The sequence below is a fragment of the Pogona vitticeps genome, chromosome 12 (genome assembly GCF_051106095.1).
Source record: "Pogona vitticeps strain Pit_001003342236 chromosome 12, PviZW2.1, whole genome shotgun sequence".
NCBI classification, from domain to species: domain Eukaryota; kingdom Metazoa; phylum Chordata; class Lepidosauria; order Squamata; family Agamidae; genus Pogona; species Pogona vitticeps.
The window spans coordinates 16,894,617-16,905,109 of NC_135794.1; positions in this window are offsets into that span (position 1 = coordinate 16,894,617).

The window sequence follows — 10,493 nt, forward strand, 5'->3', positions numbered from 1 at the left end:
AAGCTGAATCAAACTGTTGAAACTTGAAATCTTCACAGCTCTCAGAATATTAATGCTGACTTATTTATTTATTTATTTATTTAACTACATTGACACAAACACACACACGACAATTACCTTGAGAGGTGCTGAGTGCTCCAACACTGGAAGCATTCAAGAGCAATTTAGACAACCGCCTGGCAGATACCCTTTGATTTGTGTTCCGACACTAAGCAGGGGATTGGACTCGATGGCCTTATGGGGAAACTGGCTGTCAACTGAAGCTGCTTCTTCCCCTGCCCAGTGTCTTGAGTGTGCTGGTTTTCCTCTTCCTTTCCTATTTTGTTTCTTTTTGTTTCTTTTATTTTTTTTCCCTTTCTTTCTTTTTCTTTTAAAAGACTGTTTCTCTAATGCTAGGGTAACTGGATAACCAAAGCTGGGGGGAACAAAAGTGAGAAATTGGTAGTCAGAGAGGAATAAGTTATTAATGAAACATGTTTGCAGCTTGTTAAGGTAGTTCTGCTCTGACCATGCTTCTTGTAAATCCGGATGGCAGAACAAAGCTACCTTAACAAGCTGCAACCGAGATTGAGTGCCAGTTCCCTTCTCTCTCTCTCTCTCTCTCTCTCTCTCTCTCTCTCGTTACTCTTGTGTGTTAACCTAGGTTCCCAGATGTGACTTCACAGTAGATCCATCCACTTTTTGCCTGCTACTGTAGGTAGTTGGATGTTATTGGATTGAGGAAGAATTAGAAAAGGAAGATTGAAGGCTGGGTACCAATTATGACAAACGAAGAAGGAACACGGACAATAGTAGGCACAAAGCCACTGACAAATTCTAACAAGGTCTTTGAGAAACTGATCAGAGAAGCATGATTCTTGTTCAGCCCGTACTGGACATGAGAGGAGTGGGGTGAAGGGAAAAGATAAATATTGTTCTCTAACACATTAGGTTCACATACACATTAACAATAATCATGTGCCATCAATTCTTTTTAGGACTTTCCAGGTACCTTTCCCTTTTTCTGGGGGTGCCCTGAGACTGTCCATCTTGCCCAAGGACCCCCCAGGCCGGCTCTTCTGGGATGCACAGTGGAAAACTGAGTTCCCAGCCTCTGGCTCTGCAGATAGATACATACCTAACTCATTGAACTATATTACTACTCAAATAAACAAAGCAACAAATAAAGACAGAAAGAGGATTAAGTTAGCCTATTCAAAAATTATCAAGACAAAAGGGAGAAGACAGAAATTCAGATTAATCAACACAGTCTCTGACACTCTCACTGTGGTGTTTTCACTGATCTTCTGCTAGCCGCTCCACGGAAGTAAAATAGAGAACAGTTAGATGAGATGAGTGAGTGTATAACTCCAGTGGCGTCACACCGTCCTTCCCGGCAAGCGCTGTGATGGGAAAGTGCTGAAGAGATTCTTGTCCGTGATGACAAGCCAGAATTGCCAATAAGCAAAATCCACCTCCCCTTGTCCTCATTCCAAGCACACACACCCTGATGTTTCTGTAAATTACGCTGTTTTCCAATACTTAGGAGACACAACCTACTTTCCTTCCTACATTTTGAAGGCCGATTTGGTTGTGCTTTAAAACAAGTGGCATTCACCCTTATGGAGGTGAGAGCATTCAACTTGACCCTCTATATTATATTCTTAATGACAGAAAGATGGCGGTCGGAAGAGGAGCAGGCAACTTGGGGAGCCCCGCCATGTGCGCCAAGACTTGGGAAAGTCAGGTTTACATGCCCAGCAGCTTTCTTTTCCTCAGATGGTCACATTTCTTTGATTCAATAGAAAGAAGGGTATGTCCTTTTGCCTCCCCACCACACACACCCAGAAAAGAGCGTATAGGCGCACAACCTTTAAAGCAGTGGTTCCCAACCGTGGGTGCCCGGATGTTCTGAAACTAAAACTCCCAGAAGTCTTTGCCACTTGTGTTGGCCAGGAATTCTGGGATGTGTAGTCCAGGAACAGGAACCACTGCTTTAAAGCATGGCTGAACTGGGGTTTATCATTCAAATAGCCAAGTCTGTCCTAAGTGGGCTGGACTGGCCCAGATCCAAACCCATCCCACTTGATTTGAACCTGATCAGGTTCAAATCAGTTCAGTTTAGGGTTTGCCTGAATTGACTGCATCCTCCTCCTAATAGGATGGATGGTAATCTATTAATCTTTGTTAATAAAGATATCTCTGTTTTCATCAGTGAAATCTCCTCTTGAGCTATCTTTCCTTAGCATAGAGTGGGAAGAAGCAGAGGAGGTGCTAATATGGTTTGGATGGAAACGCAGAAATCTGAGGGACAGGAAATATGACTCACCCTGTCTTCTGTTCCCACCACCTCCCATAATGATCTGTGCCCCCTGGGAGGGACTTTGCATTTAAACTGCTTTTTGTAAGTAATTAATTATGGTCATTGTTGACCCAGTTGATTGCCTTTTGCAACCCTTGTCTCTTATGTTTTCTCATTGCTAAAGAGGAAGGCATATTAGTTTTTAGTCTAAAAGCAGCTGACATTTTTACCTTGTCAACAGAACTTCTAAGTTCCTTCTTATATTGATCAAAATCCTGTTGGCATAAATTATGCTGTACAACTCCAGTGATGTCATCCACCGCCGTCAGGCTACTGGGGATGGCTATACTCTGAGACTAATGAAGCTTAAGCTTCAGGGCCCCTAATCCAGAGAAGTGACTTTAGATTTTTTTTAAAAAAAATCTGTGGTGACTTGTCCTGGAACAACTCCATGGAAGAAGATAACAGCAGCTACACACAGACCTCATTGCTGCTTGTGAAGGGACACCCCTCCCCCAATCACAGTTCAAGCTTCACGGTCTCAAAAATGTAGATCTGCCACAATCCTGGCACAGCTGCTCGTGGGGGGGGGAACCAAAATCTTCCCATTCCCATACCATGTTGCCCCACCCTGCCAAGTGGGACTGGGACCAATGGCAGTGATTTTCCAGCTTTGAATCATTCCTTATCTTGTCTCATGGCTCCTGAAGTCTTCATAGGTGGAAAGAGTCCCCTAGGGATCCTGGAACCAAGAACAGGAGGGAGTGGGAAGCTTTAAATACCCACAGAATGACAGGAGCATGGATGAAGCTGATGACATCAGCAGAGTTCTGTGGTGCAACTCACAGCAACAGGATTCCAGCCAACAAATAAAAATTCCCATTAATTCATTCCTTCTCCAAACAACAGCTGTGCAACTACCTTACATTCAGATTGCAACTTAAGAAGAGACCATTTCGGTACCTTTGAGTGCACCTACAGATCATGGGCAGGTGATAGCATTCAGAAGGGGTTCTTTTTAAAAGTCATTAAAAGTAATAATAAGTTATTCTCTGGTAGGAGTAACAACAGAAGGTTACTTTCCAAACACAAGTAACTGAACCAATTATCTTTTTAAAAGTAACTTTCCAAATTCTGTGAAGGTGTGTTTCTTCCACAATAGGCCAATGATGGGCTTTCCTACCCACCGACACACTGTGAAAAGTTTTTTTTCTTTCCTCTCTCTGTCTCTCTTTAAACTTTTGATAATAATTGGATCTGAACATCTAATTGGTAAGAAAGAGGAGGAGGAGAAGTGAAAGCAGGAGAGCCGAGTCACTGCCCACGGTGGGTGTTTCCCACTTCCTTTTGTCTGGAGATTAATTTGTGGAAGGACTGGCGGCTCAACGCCCCGTCCCTTCCGCTCTGCATTGTGCCCCCTCTTAGCCCAGAGAGGCTTAAACGGGCTGATTGGTGTGCAATTAAGTCTGGAATAGATGTTCTACAAATGGAAGCCCGCCCTGTTGGAATGGCAAGAGGCTTCCAGAGTCGCTGAAGGATCAGCCGGCTCTTGTTCTCCCCTTCATTGAGTCGATCGCTCTGGGTGTCTAACACCCACTGTCTTGTCTCCAAGATGCTTCAATTAGAAGACTTTGACAGAAATGGAGTGTGCCTCGTTCGTTTATCGTGTTGAAACTGCCAAAGGCACACCTGGGGGTGGGTTGAGGGGAGACCCAAATGTTTCAGCTGCTCTTGTTTATTCCTTTCTTCACCAGAAGTTGCTTTTCCCCCCTTTCTTGTTGCTGTCAAACTCCCAGTGGCCATGCTAACTGGGGGAATTCTGTTACTTGTGGCCCAAGGTCAGAACTTTTCCCATCTCCATTTTGTACGCACACAGCCATATTGACAGGTTTCAACAGATGCTGTACTTCAGGAAGGTGGGTTCGTGAAGGCGACTGAGCGTGTCTGTCATCTTCACCCATTTCATTTCAAGTATTTTGTCTGACACAGGCGCTGGGCTTAAAATAACAATACTTAGCATTCACAGGGCATGCTTCAAGTGTTCGGCATTAAAGCTCTTTTGTATAAGATGTTGCTCGAGAGGAAAGCCGTCCCTTATTCCCCTGGTCTTGCCTGACTGATGAAAGCTAAGGAGGGCCCGACCTGGTTAGAATGGGGATCGGAGACCACAGTGAATATACCTGGGACATTGGACAAGCTAAGTTTGGCCTTACAAATGGGTTCAGGGTCATCGTAGAATCCTAGAAATCATAGAAAAGTGAAGTTGGAAGGGGCCTCCAAGGCCATCAAGTCCAACCCCCTGCTCAAGGCAGGAATACCATCCAAGCTTCTCTGCCAGGTGATGATCTAAGTTTTTCTTGAATGCCTCCAGGGCTGGAGCACTTGCCCACTCCAGAGGTCACTCAACGTCAATCTTGTTTCGCAGAGAGTTGCTGCTCTGCAGCGACAAAGTTGGGTGAGATCAACCAATGCTCAGGCTTTAGAATAAGTCTGATGCATTCCAAGACCAACCTTTATTAACCTGAAAATGGAGAAAGAGTGGTCTTGGAATGAGCCAGACTTTAGATAGATAGATAGATAGATAGATAGATAGATAGATAGATAGATAGATAGATAGATAGATAGATAGAGAGAGAGAGAGAGAGAGAGAGAGAGAGAGAGAGAGAGAGAGAGAGAGAGAGAGAGAGAGAGATAGATAGATAGATAGATAGATAGATAGATGGATGGATGGATGGATGGATGGATGGATGGATGCATGCATGCATGCATGCATGCATACATACATGCATGCATACATACATACATACATACATACATACATACATACATACATACATACATACATACATGGGGAATAATCTGGGAAGCTCTACAACGCTGCCATTAGGAGCACCACGTACTGTCATGAGGGGCAATTTAACCCTCTTCTCCCCTATGTGATTTGACGCCCAATCAATCGTCACTGATCGCCCCCTTATTCCCGGCTCACCATCCCTTCACTCAACACGCTCTCTCTCATCCTTGAAACCCTAAGAGGCTGAGACTGTAAATTGGGGTTTTTGACAGAAGGGCCCCCCACAGTGCATAAACTGCCAACAGGACGACCCCCATGGTGTGCCGGGGCTACCCAGGATTTCTCAGCCTAAGCAACCTCTCGGGGTTATCATGATAACAAGATGCAGGGGGAGAGAAAGAGCCCCATGTTTCCCTTGGAGGAACCATAGGAGAGGCGTGAAAGCGACAACGGGTCTCAGAACAGTGCCTTTTTGGGCCACCCCAAAGAATTTTCCAAAAATTGCAAATTTACTTATAATGAAGATGGAAGGAATTTGAAACGAGAATCAAGAGATGACTCCATCCAGGCTCAGGGTTTGAGGCATTTGAGTAATTAAGATCTTTTGAAAACAGATGTTCTGGGCTCCAATATTACTTCCCCTCTTCCAGGATATGGTTTCCCTGCCTCCCTGCTGCAGAAGCCACTCTTTGGCTGGGTGGCCACTCTTGCCAACTGCCCCAGAGACTTGCTTTCACGTCACCACTGAAATGGCAGCATATTTCCATGCCTATCCATCACTCCCTCTTCTGTTTTCACCACTGTCTTTTTTTTAGATTGTAAGCTCCTTGGGGCACAGTTATGAATTGCGGTCAGAGCTGGAGAAAGTTCAGTTCCTGGAAAGTTCAATCCTGGAATCCTCCAGGCACCAGGGTCAGTGGCTCTGTTGGGCAGAAATCTGGGAGGTGTCCTCAGAAAAAGATTTTTTTTTCAAAATCTGATCACGGGTGAATGTCACTGGACTGTAGTCCCCATCATCTACTGCCAGCACAGCCTATGGGGAAAGTGTTGAAGAGTTTTGAATTTTGGTTAAATTCCTTTAGATGTGCAGCAGAAATACAGAGATTCGCAGAGTATAAATAGTTTCAAGTTCCCCAGAGTAAACTTCCCCCTTTTTCCTCATCAACTGGCACTTAGAGTCTCAATAACTCCGTCTGAGACATTTCAACTAAAAAGAATAAAACTATTTCATTACTTATAGTTGAACAGATCAAACAGCAAACTGAGAACACGCATGGCTGACTCTGAGCAACAGGCCTCAGCAAACTAATTGCCAGCAGACAACAGAGAGGGAAAAAGACACTTGGGAGAGAGGTGGGATTCTCTTTTAATTCAGAGGCAGGGGAGGGACTACAGTGGTGCCTCGCTTGACGACGCTAATTCATTCCTGCGAAATCGCTGTAGAGCAAAAACGTTGACAAATGAAATAAAAAAACCCATTGAAACGCATTAAAAACCGGTTAATGCGTTCCAATGGGCGAAATACCTGCTCATCCAGTGAAGATCCTCCATACGGCGGCCATTTTTGGGTGCCTGTCTTGCGAAAAATGGCTCCTAAAAACAGCAGGGAGCCATTTTGAGCAGCCGGTGGCCATTTTGAAAACACGATGATCAACTGTTTTGATTGTTGTGATGCGAAGAATCGGTTCCCAAAGCAGGGAACCGATCATCGCAAAGTGAAAAAAACCCATTAAAACATCATTTTGCAATTGCAATTGCAATCGCAAAAACATTGTCGTGAAGCAGATTCGTCGTTATATGGGGTAATCGTTAAGTGGGGCACGACTGTATATTGGTTAGCCTTGGAGAGATTGACCATCACCCCAGCCCAGAAAGGTCCCTTGCAGCCACATATTCTCCAGGCAACAGGTGAGTGTACAAAAACTCCAAGAGAAAGATGGTGGGAAGCGCAGTCATGGGATCCCCCTTGGTGGAGAGTAAGGAGTCGGGATCCAGATGGCATGCATGTGTGAATGGGTCATCACAGCTGTCGATGCTGCACTCCAATGTTTCCTATTGCCTCTGCTCACCAATTATGCAGCTGGTCAAAATGTGTACCCCGAGAATACCAAAATTAAAGCATACACCCAGAGTCAATGTTCACACCCCTGGCCAGCCAAGAAAGGATCATTTTTATCCCAGCGTTCCTGACAGGGCTTCAAACATGCCTCGGAACCTAATTAAGCCTGACATTATCGCTGCTTCCATCACGCTAAGACACCACTCGGCGCTTGGCGGCCTGGCGTGCCAAGTCAACAGAGCACGTCCTTTAAAGAGAAACAGCAGATTTTGCTTCAATTAAAAATTCATTAAAATGCAAATCAGTTTCCAATCTCTCCTCCCATTTGGGTGATTTCCTCAGTGTGGCATTTTTAATCACAGATGGAAGTAAACGCTAAACGCATCACCAAAGGAAATTGGGGGGGGAACACCCCTTGGTGTCCCCATGGATGTAAGACAGTGTCCCTAAATGTAGCCTGGATTGGTTTAACCCTCCGTAAAACATCTTCTGCATCTAGAGGGAAGGAGCGTTGCCAACTTCTGGACCACCTGCAGCTCCAGCGCCTTGAACGGCAGCTTTACCCTGCTGTGTAAAATGTTTTGCTCCAGGTGTCTTTAAAAAACCCACAGGTGTTCATTTACAGGTCCAGGTAGAGTGCTGGCCCAGATTTTTCTTTTTTCCCCCCCTTTCTAATATGCTGCAAGGACTTAATTCAAACATGCCCCTTTCACACTTCACAAAAAGACCTCTTATTTTGTATAATCATTCTGTGTTTTTTTCTTATTATTATTATTTTCATTCCCAGCCTTCATTTTTCTGTGATCTTTTTTAAAAATTAAATTAAATATATGAGAATGAACTGTTCTTTGAGCAGATCCAGAGGGTGCATCCATTGGCTGTGGTCTCATTGAAAGCTGCCTGATACCCCGTTTGCTTATATGCCCCCTACCTGCTGGGGGCCTGCTTGTATTCGAGGTGGGCAATCGCTGGTGGCAGAGGGTTGTGTGGGTAACATCGAGGGGAATCCATCAAGAGTCACATGAGTGGACACATCAGCAATATGGGGGAAAAAGACATTGCAAAGGAGGATAAAAGAGGACACTTATTTGCATCAATACCAGGTGTTAATTCCATAGAATCAAAGAGTTGTGATGCTGTAAGGGACACCATGGGACCCAACTGACTTGGAAAGAAGAGGATCTACAGCGAAAGCATCTCTGACAGGTGGACCATCTAAAAAATCTCTTTTAAAATCTGCAGAAAAGGTGGTAAATCCACCTAATAAACAACATCTCATTTCTTGTAGTTCAAATCTGCTGCTTTAAATTCCATCCTATGAAGCTATAGAGAACATTTCCTGGTACAGATGCCAAATGATATTATTATTTTTGTTATTTAATCAGAATTACATCGTACAGCATGGCACAGCGGTTAAACTGCAGTGCTGCAGTGAAGACTCTGCTCAATTATTATTATTATTATTTATTTATTTCATTTCTATCCCACTTATCTGGTCACATTCGACCATGGGCTTGATTGGCTGGCTTGAGGTCGACTCAACCTTCCATCCCTCCGAGGTGGGCACCTTGAGTACCCGCCCCCCCCTTGGGGGTTGGGGTGAATGTGTAGCCTGGGCCTGGGGCCCTTCCATGTGCACAGCATACATGCTGTACCATGGAACTAGGACCAATTTCAAGACAACAGCCACAATGTTTGATTCTGATTTATGGCGACCCTTTTCATGGTCTTCTACCACCTCCTTTCATCACTTCCCTATCCATTGGATCAGCATCCACGGACTTACTTGTCTACTGCCTCAAAAATTAAATTTAAAAAGCACATAATACATATTCATCCCTCGGAGGGATGGAAGGTTGAGTCGACCTCAAGCTAGCCATATATATATTTCCACAATGTATTTACCAGAACTAGTCAATAGAGGAAGCCAGAGACCATACTATGTATAGTGGCCTCTACTTCCATGTTTTTTGCAACCAGTCCCCAATGGATTTTGTGGACTTACTGTACTCCGAAGTGGTTGACCATTCCCTTCCTCTGGGGGCACCCTGGGACTGTGCAGCTTGCCCAAGGCCACATAGAAAAGGTCTTCTCCATGGAGGCCCAGTGGGGGGATCGAACTCCTAACCTTTGGCTCCTCAGCCAGATATCTAAACTACTGAGCTATCCAGCCAGACACATGGAACCCACAAAACAAAGATACCCTTGATGTATCAGCCAAAGGTCCAGCTAACACCAGTTGGGATTGTTGTTGTTTAGTCATTAAGTGGTGTCCGACTCTTCGTGACCCCATGGACCAGAGCACGCCAGGCCCTCCTGTCTTCCATGGCCTCCCAGAGTTGGGTCAAATTCATGTTGGTCGCTTCGATGACACTGTACCTCCATCTCATCCTCTGTCATCCCCTTCTCCTCCTGCCTTCACTCTTTCCCAACATCAGGGTCTTTTCTAGGGAGTCTTCTCTTCTCATGAGATGGCCAAAGTATTGGAGCCTCAGCTTCAGGATCTGTCCTTCCAGTGAGCACTCAGGGTTGATTTCCTTTAGAATTGATAGGTTTGTTCTCCTTGCAGTCCAGGGGACTCTCAAGAGTCCCCTCCAGCACCACAATTCAAAAGCATCGATTCTTTGGCAGTCAGCCTTCTTTATGGTCCAGCTCTCACTTCCATGCATCACTACAGGAAAAACCATTGCTTTGACTACGTATGCGGACCTTTGTCGGCAAGGTGATGTCTCTGCTTTTTAAGATGCTGTCTAGGTTTCTTGTCACTTTCCTCCTAAGACAGAGGTGTCTTTTAATTTCGTGGCTGCTGTCGCCATCTGCAGTGATCATGGAGCCCAAGAAAGCAAAATCTGTTACTGCCTCCATAACTTCCCTTCTATTTGCCAGCAGGTGATGGGACCAGTGGCCATGATCTTGGTTTTTTTGATGTTGAGCTTCAGACCATTTTTGGCACTCTCCCCTTTCACCCTCATTAAGAGATTCTTTAATTCCTCCTCACTTTCTGCCATCAGAGTGGTATCATCTGCATATCGGAGGTTGTTGATATTTCTTCTGGCAATCTTAATTCTGTTTTGGGATTCATCCAGTCCTACCTTTCACATGATGTATTCTGCATATAAGTTAAATAAGCAGGGAGACAATATACAGCCTTGTCGTACTCCTTTCTCAATTTTGAACCAATCAGTTGTTCCATATGCAGTTCTAACTGTTGCTTTCTGTCCCATGTATAGGTTTCTCAGGAGGTAGATAAGGTGGTCAGGCACTCCCATTTCTTTAAGAACTTGCCATAGTTTGCTGTGGTCCACACAGTCAAAGGCTTTTGCGTAGTCAACAAGATGTTTTTCTGGAACTCTCTGGCT